The sequence below is a fragment of the Styela clava genome, chromosome 10, assembly GCF_964204865.1.
Source record: "Styela clava chromosome 10, kaStyClav1.hap1.2, whole genome shotgun sequence".
In the NCBI taxonomy this organism is placed as follows: domain Eukaryota; kingdom Metazoa; phylum Chordata; class Ascidiacea; order Stolidobranchia; family Styelidae; genus Styela; species Styela clava.
Window position 1 is genome coordinate 9922626 of NC_135259.1, and position 15571 is coordinate 9938196.

Below are 15571 nucleotides of genomic sequence, written 5' to 3' on the forward strand. Positions count from 1 at the left end.
GAAAGTAAAACCCAAAACTGCAAAATGTGGTTCGATAGTCAGACCATTACATCAGAGTTCACAAAGGAATGTGCGTCCAGTTCCTGCCTGGTTGAACTCATGGGGAAGTACCAATGTTTTCACCTCAAAAATTGAGGAAGGGGCATTGTCGTTTGTGAAATGGAAAAATACAGAATGTTCACCTCATGTTGCATCATATTCTATATCAGTATATTACAAAAATGTGACAATTTTTTTCGACTGGATTTTAACATGATAGCTTAGCTAAAGTGCTGAAACTTGTTCCGATAGGTAATTAGTCAAGCAATGGTTCATATAATGATACCAATTATAATTAGGCACTAGCTGTTCAGCCATTTATATTTAGTTTAAAATTTTAAGTTCTACCAAATGTTACATATTTGCAGTTCCTTGCCATTTGACTGAATGTTGTGTAAAAAATTACTGTTATACATTTACTACAGTACTGGAGACTACTAGTCTACTACACAGCAATTTTCTTTGTAATACTGTAATAAAGAACCATAGGCGGCTACTACTGTACTGGTTTACACAGTTACAGGTTATGTAAATCAGTTTCACACAAGATTTGCGAAATATTTAAAATTTTGAAATATCAACCAAAGAAACAGGTCTTTTTTCATGTTAAGACTGTTAAAATAAAAAATGTCATGTTAAGACTGCCTTGTAGAAGCAAAAAAACAGTCATACTACAGTACTACCGCGCTAAGATGCATCTAAGATAGGCTTATGCCGGTTATGAAAACTCATATTGGACAACAATCGTATGTATTTGTTTTACCCCCCAATGATGCTTAAGCTTAATTTAACGCTTTGGTATCTAAAATCAAAATAAATCAACATTTACATTTACACAGTTATAAGAGTATTCATCAATTACAGAATTATATTGAAATCAAGTCTGCAAGTCTAAGCTCGCTCTTTACAGTTGTATACAGTTTGTTTTAACCAGACCTTCTCACAGACTCGAGTTGCTAGCGTACTGCTGTACTGCATAATCAAAAAATAAATAGGAAAGCATATTTCTGAATTTAGTCACAAGCAATAATACCAGATAGCCTACTAAGATATACTTTTGTAGTTTTTTGGTTAGGATAAGACTGAACCCTGGAACCATGGATAGGTAGACAATAGTCTGATATTACAATAACACAAGTCTGCAAGTAGGAATATTAAGATCAGGATATCCAAAATAAAACTTAGAAAACTTGACTCACCTAAAACAGTAGCTTCACAGTGTAATATTCACAAACTTTTCCTTCTTCAGTACCCCAAAATGACACAATAATCGGTTATAGTAGCAGTGAAAACGAATACAAAACAATTGTAGAAAAACGATGAACTTTCGATGCAGTATTTTCTTTTTTAACTCAACTTGCTGACTTGGCAAATCCAAAATTACAATTAGGAATCGCTTCTTTCGAAATTACAGTGTATATATTATAACTGCGATAGTCTGTGCGATGTAGATATGAAGTCTCCAATTTCTTCAAAATCGCTGTTTGTCTGTTTTATCTTTTTGTCACAGTAGCATTCTTTCAATTACAAAACCAGCTTACCAAGTCCCAGACCGGTACCTTCTCTGCGAATTCAATTCTCCAACTAAATCGATTGAGCTACTTTCTGCTTTGAATCAATGCCCGTCGCGTTTTTCTCTTTTCTCGGTTGCTCCTTCTCTCTTTATTATACAGGCTCGATAAACACCAACCAGACCCCGAGAGGCTCAACAGTATTTTCTTTGTTTTGTCAAGTCGAATTTTCCAGCAGCTTTTTCTCTTATTGAGATAATATTCTGCTATTGTTTCCTTGTTCAAAATACAAAAAAATAAAATTTCCACTGCTGGCGTAAAGCTTATTTTTAACTCTTATAGAATAGTCACCGCTTGACTGCTCTGGGCGATAACTAATCAGAAAATCTTTACATACGCACGACTGAATATGGGTTATTGATGTTGCGCTCCGCTGATCTGCTTCAGATCTACAGTTCTGGCTAAAATAAATGATCACTCGCTTGGTATTGAATTTCACTGGAAACAAAAACAGGAAAATCGGAGAAACGGCAGGTCTAAACCTGTATGCTTATCATCAAAACTGTCCACTATATCCATATAGAAGGGAAACCAAACCCGACCATTTCACCCATTCATTGAAGGACTAAGCAGATTCCGAAAATACAGCATTTTTTGTTACAATTAAATGGATAAAATGTGAAATTTGAATAAAAATTTTAGTTTTCTGCCAGAGATGAATATTAACTTGAAGTTCTGGGCATTTATAAGAGTAATATTGTTATGCTGATTATCTTAAACATAGTCACAGGCACTAGTGAATTAATATCATTGAGTTTGCACAAAATATGCACATATTTATCTGAAAACTCACATCTCACGCAAGACAGTATTCTTCAAAAGTTTTTCGCTAGGTTTCCATATCACTCTAGGTGTGATTATAATGGAGAGATCTACAAATAATCTTTCGTAATAGAATATATGATGTCGTTTTATCTTGGCTCCAATAACTCAGGCAAACCAATTAAGATGTATACATTCTCACAGAGCAAATAGAAATGAGAAATCCGATAATTTTAGGGTTCAAGCGGTACCTAAACCAAGTTTGCAATTAGCGATCTGACATTGATTATTGAGTTAAAATATTTTCTCATGGCACAAAGTTAAAAACTCGATATGTTAAATATACTGTATATAATTTGTCGTGAATATTGATTTCTAATATAATAAAACCAATTTTTCGTTTTTTGTCTGCTTCGCTGTATTCGAAAGTGCATGCGTACTTGTGTGTGCTTGTTAGACGCTCATACACACTGCGCGAGAGAAGTGTTGACGTGGCTGACTTGTTTACCGTCTATGCTGGTGGCGTATTGGAGGTGCGGTTGGTCGGTTCGTGTTCGCGATTGACCAAGGTGCAGCGCAGCACTCTGCAAAAAGCAATGGATATTGAATTGACATATATAGGCGTGATGCCCGCGTGGACGACATTTGGTAGTCACAACTATATAAATCATAGGGGTATGGCCACGTCGGCTTGCGTATTACATTTAAAGTTTGAGCATAACGATTGCCTGTAAAACGAATACTCTAACATAAGGAGGCTGCAATTCACGACATGCGATTTATATTGCGAGGTAATTTGACCCCGCGAGAACCCACCCGTAAATCCGATTGATTTATAAATTAATACCACCTCCCAGAGCCTCTTGACTCTTTGTTCTCTTATTAGCTGTCGTCATCAATATGCCGATTTGAGGGAACAGGTAATTTTCTATTGTTTTTTCATAACGGGAGAATCGCAAAGTCGGTGCGGATTGATCCATTGTTAGCCAGCTAGCCGTATGTCGTACAAAATAAAACACAGCACATCGCTGTTTCTAAACAACAATTAACAGCGGGATTGGCGAAGTACCACGCATATCATATTGTATTGACATCGAACACTGAGCGATTTATGATGTCATGTCCGATTCCTCGAGGCGATTGTTTGGTTGTTTTTATTTGTCTGGGCATGATTCCCGCAGTAAATTAACAAGGCTGACATCACATCATTCCATCTTCAAAAATTTCTTACCCGCTGTGTTTGCGGAATGTAGAATGTTTATCCCTACAATTTAAGATATGTTTCACTTGTACAACGACATCAATTTGAAAACAAGTTATTGCCGAGGCTGCTAATTTCCATATGGGTTAAGTGTCTCAAATGCGGGCTATAAGATCAGTTTATCTGGTATGATTTCATGGTTCTGATCTGCTATAGACTTGGATTTTTTTTGCAATTTAAAGAGAAGTTCTCATCTCTCCAACCAAACAATATTCCAAAATGGGTTGTGTCTCAAGGACAGTAGTAGCATCTGTTTGTACTTGTCTTCGTGGATAATGACAGATCAGAGTGATGAATCTGGCAAACATCGAAAGGATATACAGGCGCAATGTAATATTACTGTATTCAAGTTAAAAATGAAGCGCCAAGATTGACTATAGAGCGAACGTATCAATGGCCGATACTGGACCATATCGATACTGGTATCTGCGTTCACGCAGATAACGATGCGGTATCGCACGTATGCTATCTGATACTAGCAATAATAACCAAATTAAGCCTTGCTATCTTTCTATTTCCGGTTTGTAAAAACGTTTGATCACAAAGAAAGTATTTTTAAATTTGTCAATGTCGCGCGGCAGTGCTTCCTGTACTAAAGGAAATGCCAGATTCGAAGTATTCGGTGACAGCACATTTGAACCTACGTACATTTGAACCCGTACATCTGAACCCGTAATTTGAACCCAGGACAATTGCACCTGTATACTATTGCACCTATGGACATTTGCACCTACGGACATTTGAACCCATACATTTTCACCCATGGATTTTAGCACCCGCATATAGATTGAACCCGCGGACATTTGAACCCGTGTACGTTTGCACCCGCGTACATTTGAACCCATGTACATTTGCACCCGCGGACATTTGAACCCGTGTACGTTTGCACCCGCGTACATTTGAACCCATGTACATTTGCACCCGCGGACATTTGAACCCATGTACATTTGAACCCACGAACATTTGCACCCGCGGAAATTTGAACCCATGTACATTTGCACTCGCGGACATTTAAACCCATGTACATTTGAACCCACGAACTTTTGCACCCGCGGACATTTGAACCCACGTACATTTGAACCCGCGTACATTTCAACCTACATACATTTACACCCGCGTACTTTTACACCCGCGTACAATTGTACCCACAGACATTTGCACCCATGAACATCTACACCCATGGGCATTTACATTTACGGATATTAGCGTTTTTACATATACACCCTTATCCTTCCATGCTATATACTATAGTATATAGGATTGAAAGGTACACTTAGGATTCTTTCTCCAAATGCATACGTAGCGAAAACAATCAATATTACCATGGAATTGTCGATTATATACTCGAAGGCTTTATTACTATTTTCTATATATTTAAATTATATTATATATTTATATTATACTCCGTCTGTCATTGTCATCGCAATTGTCGATATCATAAGACTCAATGGACAAAATGTTCCGCTGTAGAATGCGAGCCAAAATTGGGGAGTATGATTTGTGCTTTGAACGGTCGACGACTCTTGAAGAGCGCGAGCAAGGATTTTAATTGATGTGTTAGTTCGATCCCGCGCAAAGTTTTTCCTCGCATCAATGCTCTTTTTCCCTCGCAGACAATTCCAAACTGTTTCTTCAAGACGTTGCAGCTGCGAAGATGACAAGTCCCTTTGCGAAAATAAGTTGGAAACATGGCGCCTACATTTTCCAAGACCACAAGAGGAAACGACTTACTGATTTACAAAGGCCACGAATATTGTAAGCGAAATGATCGGGTTTCAGATGCTACTCATTGGCGCTGCCGTCAGTTTAGGAACATTCGATGTAAATCGACTGTTGTTACGATCGGTGAAAATGTAATAAAAGAACTAGGATATTACAGTCATTCTGGCGACAGCATTAAGACTGAAGTTGGGATCATCCGTGCAACATTAAAAGAAGCAGCATCAACACCATCAAATACATCGACAAGATATATTTTAGGTGAAGTATTGAATAATAGATCAACAGATGTACTAATGCGCTTGCCAGGCAAGTCGACTCTGGAGGCCAATATACGCAGAGTAAGGCGACAGAAAAATTGTTCACATACGAATCCTACAAGTGCAAGCTTTGATATTCCGAACGAATATTTAGATATCATTTTGCATGACACTGGCCCGGAGGATCGTCATCGGATAATGGCTATTGGAGATCGATCACTACTTGCACATCTAGATAGTGACACATATCTTGGCGACGGTACATTTGATGTGGTGCCCGATATTTTCTTCCAGTTGTATACAATTCACTGTAAAGTGAGCGCATCCTATCCACCATGCGTATATTTCCTATTGCGAGACAAGCGACAAGAAACATACGTTCAGATGTTGGAAGTGTTGAAAATCATTTTCCCAAATGCTAACCCCACCAAAATCATTGTTGATTTTGAAATAGCAGCTATCAATGCATATCATGCACAATTTCCTCTGGCCGATATTAAAGGATGTTATTTTCACCTGTCACAAGCTATAATTCGAAAAGTTGGTTCTATCGGATTAAAAGAGAAGTTTGAATGTTTACCCTCTTTCAATCTGAATATTAGAAGTTTGGCAGCTCTGGCTTTTGTTCCCATTAACGAGGTTGCCGAAGTCTTCACCTTGCTTTGCAACACTTTCGAAGATTCGCCCGAATGCAATCAACTTTTTCAATATTTTGAATCTACCTACATTCGTGGACCTCAAGTGGGTTCACGTCCAAGAGAAGCAAGATTTCCCCCTCGATTGTGGAACTATGCCAAAGAGATTGAAATGATGCCTTCGGCCCCAAGAACAACAAACGCTGTAGAAGGATTTCACAACGCCTTACAAGGAATGTTAGGATGGGGTTTGCTGAATGGCCTACGAAAAGACATTGCGGTCCACAAACTGACTGCGGCAAATGCTCATGTAGGAGTTACGGCCCACCAAAGATCAAAGTATGTACAACTTGCTGTTGGTTGTCAGTTAAAGTTTTTTCATACGGAACTGAAACCGACAAGCTGAGGTATCTCCACTCAATAGCTCAAATGCAGTCTATTTGATTTTGACTTTGATCGTGATATCGTAAAATTTCGTTTATCGTCATTATTTTGATTTGTTGTTTAACTATTGTATCATAATTGATAAATTCCTATTTTGTAAAACGTCCATAGCTACTCTATCTCAAAATTGATCGCCCATTCGACACAAATTTGTGAGTGATAACTTTATTGAGATATTAAAATAAATGTAATCCGTAACCTATGACGTCGTTTGTAAATTGCAATATCATATTTAACAGACCCTATATGCTGAATATGTTCGATTTACTCTAAATAGTGTAAACAGCAAAAACCATTTTTGGCCACGATAATGATTGTAAAACTTCTTCACTTTCGAATATTCAACATATTTACATGACTTACGATTTCTATGTATAGTTTTGTTCTGACATTCTAATGAAACAATACTTCAATAAAACTGGCATTTGGCTATGAACATGTTGTTACAAAAATGGCATAGTTTCATTATCTTAATTTCATATTTTCTTAGAAACGAAGAATCTGTGCTTTTATTTATTTATATACAGACAATAGTATTCAATTTATAGATTGATTTTAGGAAAAATGGCAAAACCTGATTTGAGACAACACTCATTTTCAACAGTAAAGCGTGGTCGTGTATGCATACATATAACAATTTTGTAAACATGCTAGCAAGAAAACATGAAGTGCCCACAGAGCTCTCAAATCTCATGCTGGGCGGGATATCATAGTAGGCGTTTTCGGTGCAATAATTTCAGAACAAATTTATAGGAGTTGACCACTAAAAATATTACTGTAAAGCTAGTTTTAGTAAGACCCTCATTTAAGACTTTCGCTTTCTAGGTCATCGTCTGTTTTGGAGATCGCGGCTAACGAATGAGATAAGGATTTACAAATGTCAATGTAAACAGCAAAAGAAAAAAGACCTTGGCAGAACAATGTTGTTTATATCGTTAAGAGATGTTTATCCCTCGGACTACAATGACACTCAAAAATGCTTGCTTCGTAGAAGCGGGTAAATGCATATACATCAAAACTAACTACAAGTGAAACAGTGTTGAAATTTAGAATATTGAGCTTGCGCCTGTAACATGAAAATTATTTGCGACTGGAAATTGCCGTTGGGGCAAACATTTTTTGTGAAAATGTACGTGGGTTCAAATGTACGCGGGTTCAAATGTACGCGAGTTCAAATATATTATACGTTGGTTCAAATATACGCGGGTTCAAATTTCCGTGGGTTCAAATGTACGCGGGTTCAAATATACGTGGGTTCAAATGTCTGTGGGTGGAAATATATATGGGTTCAAATGTCCGCGGGTGCAAATGTTCGTGGGTTCAAATGTACATGGGTTCAAATGTCCGCGGGTGCAAATGTCCAGGGTGCAAATGTTCGTTGGTTCAAATGTACATGGGTTCAAATGTACGCGGGTGCAAACGTACACGGGTTCAAATGTCCGCGGGTGCAAATGTACATGGGTTCAAATGTACGCGGGTGCAAACGTACACGGGTTCAAATGTCCGCGGGTTCAATCTATATGCGGGTGCTAAAATCCATGAGTGGAAATGTATGGGTTCAAATGTCCGTAGGTGCAAATGTCCATAGGTGCAATAGTATGCAGGTGCAATTGTTCTGGGTTCAAATTACGGGTTCAGATGTACGGGTTCAAATGTACGCGGGTTCAAAGATAATGGAACCAAGTATTCGCATTCACCATTTGCTGTCTGATACCACTGATGTATTTTTAGCTTTGATAATATATTTCAAAAATCACCAAAATAGATTATGTACTGAAAATGTCACAGCATTTAACGCAACCTAAAAGCGAAGTACGCGGGTCTGATTGTTTACGTATTTTTTCCACCTACACACAAACATTTTATTAATATCAGACTAATTTTTTAACATTGGTAAAATAGCTGTATTTGATAGATAATTAAATCTGAGTTTGTTTGAATTTTTAATTCTTTGAGAACTATCTTGCCAAACAAACACCGTCGTCATAGTCTATAATTTTACTTTGAAAGCAAAAAAATCCACACAAATATTTTATTGAACTCTGTTGAAAGGGCGAATAAATGAAACATGTTTCGGTGTGTTGCTTAGCACAAATTCAGACAAATCAGGACGAAACAGTGGTGACTAATTAGGATATGAACCACTTTCTTCGTATTAACATATAATAAGTTCTTTAGCACGTACTGCATTCGTCATGACACCTAGTTTGTTGTGATGTGCGTGTATTCTGAACGTCCGGTTGAACTCTGTCAGATATCGATTTGTCAAGCATGGGCCCACGGTTAGGCGCGCTTCTTTGAAGGCCACACTGTTTTCAGCACAAATGTTTTCTGATGAGCCAATGACGATCGGTTAAAAACATGGCAAGTGAACGTGCAAAATACCAGTACAACTCAAAACACGAATTTGCAAACAAGAATTAAGACTGAATATTTATTCAAAATGAACGCAAAAATGTACGTTCAACCAACTCTAGTTTTGAAAGTTAATGGTATTGATTGTAGCCTTGCAAACAAATTCATTACCCAACACTAGTTCAGTAAAATTATATATAATACTACATCACTAGTGCAATGATATATCATCAGCATTGCCGACTTAAGCTAAACATAGTCTACCGATCGGAAAAAGGATAATTACTTAACGCTGCAAAACTGTTTCCGATTGCGCAGATATAATTTTCACTTCCTATTATTTAATGTTTTGACTCAATTAGTTGCGTAATTATAATGTGATAATTTGTGGCTGTAGTTATTAGATTTCGTGTTATGGGCACATTTTCCGAGTTTTAGTAATATATATGACTCTAGAGTGAACCGTATGATAATACTGGACACTAACTTAAATTCTTGCGAAGTTAAATCTGTGAGACGAAATTGAAATGTATCTTTCGGTTAGGTATGGCTAACCCATCTTTTCCAATTGAGTTATTTTTGGCCCAATTTCTTTTCATATTGTTAGAAAGCTAAATATTATGAGCAAGAATACGTGAGCCACATGCTCCATCCCCATATAATATCGTGTGCGATTGTATCACACAGGTCTACATTTTTTACGAGACAAGTACTAAATGTTGATTTCATAGGTATGTGAAGTATACCAAGAAATAGAGTATTTGAACCTAGACGCACACCATTATATTTTAATTGTTAATATATATAAATGCTATTATCAAATCAGCTGGTTCAATTTTATACACACTTGCTAATATTCCTTTATAACTCTATAAATAGATTTAATTAAACATAAAGTTGACAATATAAATGTTTAATGAGAGGATATGTATTGCACAAGGCAAATAAAGTCCTAATGCGCGAGGGACCGGAGGAAACATTAGGTACTTACCCTGGTTCCTGATTCAAAAGAGTACGGGGATCTTTTTGAATTTTCGTTTTCTACAATCGTTTTAATAGATTCAATAGGTAATGCAATACCGAAATTATGGATTTCACTTTACCGCTTTGCTATTCAAATTTGAAAACTTAAATCCAATATACCCAAAAAATAGCGTTATATTGAAATGGTAGAAACCTTATGTCAGGCAAAAAAGAGAATCGAAAATTCGATATAAATAGCTTCAATAACAAACAAGTAACAATAATAGCACTTTATGGTTGTGGTAAAAATACACGGAACATTTTTAGAATTGCATATACACAGAAAACACCACATTTTGAAAATAGCACAGATTGAGACCTAATCCTGATAGTATACATTGAATAAGGTTTAATATAAAGCATTCTTGATTTACCTCGCAAATTTGCTTTGTGCTTCTATATAAATAACTATAAATATAAAATAAGTGGAAATGAACACGACGATGGCATTATAAATCTTTAATCAAGGATAGGATATGTATTGCAAAAGGCAAATAAAATCGAATTCCCCGAGGGACCTGGTGAGACGTTAGGTAGTTACCCTGGTTTATAGTTCAAAATAGTTCGAGAATTTTTTGCATTTGCTGATGGCTTTTGAATGGATGACGCAAAATCGTCATCAAAATTGCTGATTTTACCTTAAGGCTGAATTTGACAATGGGTGACGCGGATTTGTTTGATATCAGCATGATTTGCCAAAATCCCATGCCGGTATTCGAAGATTCAAATTTGATTCATACGTAAAAAGTATTTATGGCAAAAATGCTAAATATCAAAATATTGTTCAGACTCCAAACTATTAGGGTTGTGAGAAATAACTTATTTTGACTCCAATCGTGAAAATCCAGATATCCCAACTATATCGGTGGGCATTTTCGATTACTTGATGATTCCAGAATCGAATCGAATCTAGAATACTCGGAAAAAATGTAGTTGTATGTGATTTTGTTATTGTAACGGATCTTCCAGACACATAAATTACTGAATACTGAAGAATCTATCACTCAGTCAGTTCGCTGAGTGTTCACACTAAATAAGAAACATATTTTACTATCAATAGCTTACAAGGAAGAAATGAGTCGTATATGTGAGAATTGCATTTAAAAAATATGGTCTCTATTGAAAAAAAATGGGGATTCACCTGAGTCTGACCTATGGCGGAAAAAAATCAAGATAGCTGTGATTCGAAAATTTTGTCTGAACCGATTCATATAATTTGCTATTCGATTCGAAATGTTCAACCATAATCCCAAGATAATGTCCACAAATACATCTCATGGCTTGATGGCCAAGTAGTGGGGTCCTCAACTCGGATTTGATATATCGAATCAACTCGAATTTATGGAGTTGTCGAGTGAGAAATATGACCTAGATAAACCTCGCTTTGCCATTCTGCAATCCCCTTAGGTATATTTGCTGTTCCGTGCCATCAAGTGAAGTAATGTTTTTTGGGACCTCCTGAAGTATGCGCACCAAGATGGCGCACAATCTGAACTCAGGTTGTGTACCAGGTTAGGGTTCAGGTTATGTGACATCTTCGTGCGCATTCTTCAGGAGTACCGTTTTTTGAGTATAACATATATATACGTGTGTATTGAAACATTTGTAGTGGTGTGCTAGGCCAGTGCTCTTCAACCGGGTATACGGTATACCCAAGTGTATACCGGACCATAATTTGGGTATACAACAGATAAAGGGTATACGAAGGGTATACAGTCTAAGTCAGGGACTCCAAACTCTAATATAATAAATTATAAAATATTCAGGCAAAGACAACAATGCAAACGCAGCGCATATGAAATATAAAATGTCATTTATCCAAAGAACCGATGTGGGCACATTGTTACATCACATATTATATAGATATTGCAGTCACGTGTCTGGGTTGGTGATTTCGGCTGCCATGCACTTTGTTTAATTTACGTTGAACATTATCCCCGTTGACGCTAAGACCGTCAGTCAAATTTATAACTTGCGGATTCTAGCCTATTAGATTGCATGATGATATTGCAGTACAATATGTGCTTAAAATTGAATGATTATTTAAGCCTTAAATGAACATTGGTATTTGTAAGGTATACAAAGTTCTTGAAAAATTGTAAAAGGTATACCACGGTAAAAAAGGTTGAAGAACACTGTGCTAGGCAATAACAATCAATGACTTACTAATTCACATGTCTAATAATTTTTTGGCAAGTTCTTGGAATCGTACAAGTTCATGTCATGCAGAGTAAGTAATAAACGAAATTTGTAGCTATGCCTTGGGCTTATAACATATAAAATATAAAAACTACATTAGCAAGCATCGAATAATTAGAACACTATTATCAATTTTTACGGCAAATACATGTAGAATGTCGAAATACGCTCGCTGTCATGTCTTATTAGAGTTTCGGAGAATGATGCCATGAAATAATTAATTTAAATATTTACTTATAAATGGTAGAAATATTTATTGAATTTTTTGGCGCACATCACGAAATACATCGGTAAAACAAGTTCATACGACTTTCAAGAGCTGCTAAGTTAGTTGAAGTATATTGGTATAGCACGTATACTGTAATAATACCCAGTAAGTGTTGGACTAACTATGACGTCAGTGTTCTGTAGATTGTAGAACAAGGCAATCGACGACTGGGAAACGACACATGTTTAAATATGACCTGCTGATAAAACCTATCAAAAATATTTACATTGAGATCACGCATAATTTACAAACTATATAGTGTAGCCGGTATGGACCATCAAAATATAATAAAAATATGAATTGCTGTATAGAGAAAGTTACTGTAAGCTAAACAAGAACACGGAATATACATACTCCTTAGTAAAATAAAACATCGCCAAGCGTTAAAATCCGGGAGTTAAAATAGATAGTATTCGCCTTGGCCCTTGGACATGCCTTGCATAAATCTGTGGCTTATTTCCCCTGCTGTATGCGAGTTTCAAAAGCCTCATCGCAGAATAATGACATAATTACGCAATTTTGAACTTGATCGCTCTATTATAATGTAACATTGTGGGCTGCAATTCGAATGAACTTCAAAAGTACAACAGTGAAAGATGCTGGGTAATTTTGTTGTTATAAGTATCCACTTTCGGAAGGAAGCAAAGTCAAACTTCAATTTTTAGCAAAGCTGATCCATATACTTATGTAGACCACTAACGACGAGTATACACCCAAAAATCATTCAAGAGCGATATTGCGAGGCGACTGCGCGAAACACGTATTTCGTCAGACGATGATCTCACCTTTTGAGTAGCAGTAAGTTTATTACGTAATTGTATATATTATGTATTTTGGAGCGTGTTACGTTATATCGCGTGATCATCGTTGGGAATACTAAGTATACACCACACCCAACGCCGACATGCCCTTGTCACATGACTTTTTATTTTAGTTGTTGCGTTAGCAGGGGTGAGCAAGGTTTTGGATCAGGGGCCAAACATTTTGCCTAACTAGACTGGCGGGCCATGTAAGTGTGACGTAAAAAAATACATTTTGTGAACAATATTTACAGTGGTACAAAATCGAAACTGAAAAACAATAGGCCTCTTGTCAAAACTAAATTAAATTGCAATCTCAACTGATTCCTTGAGCTATTTCAGCTAAAACATCAAAATTTGGTTTTAGTTTGGTTGTGGCAGTATCAGGCGGGCCAGATTGAATTACCCAACGGGTCGAATTTGGCCCGCGGGCCATAGCTTGCCCATGTCAGCAACGGATACACGACCACCACAACTCATTGCAATATCCATTTTGTTAATTTGTATAGTGGGTAAAATAATAAGCATATAATGTAGCTACGTTTTGTTTAGATTTTCTCTGACCATCTATCTATTTTAGAAAACACATATTGAGGCCGAATGCTTAACTGAAGTAAAACGGCTCAGTACATAATTTAGTAATATTTCTATTATTCTATTTTAATTACTTCATATCTTGCAATTTTTCAAACCCGCAAAAAATGTCATCATTTGTTGCAACTTGTGACCACGCTATAAATTTTCCATTCTAGACAAATTTAAACCAAAATTATCATCATCATCCAATGTCCACATATGAAATTTTACTGTTTAGATATTTTTATATACGATCCATAATCGATCGTGTATAATCCAGCAAGTAATATTTAACAATGAAAAGAACGTGTCGTCATTATTCAAACAAAGCGTTTCGTCGAATCTGGTGACGTGTCCGAAGTATTTCTGGCCACCACGTAACGTAATATACAAAATAAATGATCACGAAAATGTGATTTTCAATTTTGATTTGTGCTCATGATTTCTAGAAATATGCTATATAGTTAGATTACGAAGAAAACTTTTTTGCCGTTTTACAAGTAACATTCATTAAAAACGACACCCTTATTTACAACTCATTCGCCAAATTGATCATTGATTGTCCAAATTATACCCACAACAAAAGTTGTACTTTTGAGTATTTTGCGAAAGCTCCGGAAAAATAATGGTGAAATTTACACAATCAAAATAAATCCAGCTTTAAGTTCAAGCACTATACGCACTTCTAATTATTTCTCAACAATATGTTACAGTTGTGGGACATTCTATACGCAATCAATGAATATTCAGCATGTTCTAAAATAAAATGGTAATTATTGGAATTGGAGCTTGGTAGTGTCAGCAGTATGTAAGTAACTGTTGTGTATAATATATGATATCGAATACCGAATTTGCGACAAGCAGTTTAAAAACTCGTCATTACATTGTCGCCATCAGAAAAAGGGCATTATCGGTGACATCCTCGGAATTCAATTTTGGGTAAACTGGGCTCTAATTCGGTTCAAATGTGAAAAATCTTGTCTTGCAAAAAAAACGATATAACTTGCAATATTTGACAGTTGCTTTATAGCTATTTTATTTCTTACATATTTATATATATTATATATTTAAAGAAGCTGTCATGTATAATGACTTTTAGTGTCGTGCAGTTACATCGTATCATTGAATCATATATCAGTTTTCGGATTCGATAAGGAGTTGGGGATCGAAGAGAAGGTCCGTACATATTGACACTGAGAAAACTTAAATTCGCTGCAATCACATTAATGCGTTCTTCACAAATCACGATATCCGTTGAGTCTGTTACTACCAGGAATTATGCATGACCGTCTCTAATCCCGCTTTGCATAATTTCCCAATTATTTCATGACAAAACGCGTCTACGGACAAAGAACAAAACGTCAATTTTCCCCGCTGGACGATATCGATTTATTAATAAAAAAAACTGTATATATATTGGAAGTATGGTATTGCCGAATGCGATTTACTATTTTAGTAATGTCCGTGATTAAATGCGATAATTGATTCTTCTCCGTATAGTTTTATGCATCCAAACTTTATTTGCGGAATACGGATTGTGACGACGTCGTGGAGCTTCATTACCGTACGGCTTTCAGCAATTATACATGCTTTATGACTATAGCCCTGTCATAAAACATACTCTGTCGAGTGTAAGCCACAATTTGTTTTTACTACTGG

General features: G+C 36.3%; 1 protein-coding gene across 3 annotated transcripts in view; it reads right to left on the reverse strand.

Moving 5' to 3' along the window:
- LOC120338435 (MAP kinase-interacting serine/threonine-protein kinase 1-like) overlaps positions 1 to 15571 on the reverse strand; it is a 29013-nt gene that overhangs the window by 7755 nt on the left and 5687 nt on the right. For 2 of the 3 annotated variants that reach the window (XM_078117078.1, XM_078117076.1), the window contains exon 2: positions 1239 to 1826. The exons of the other annotated variant lie outside the window; for it this stretch is intronic. The gene's annotated coding sequence lies outside the window, so the exon portion shown is untranslated. The remainder of the gene's footprint in view (positions 1 to 1238; positions 1827 to 15571) is intronic. 3 annotated transcript variants of the gene reach the window in all.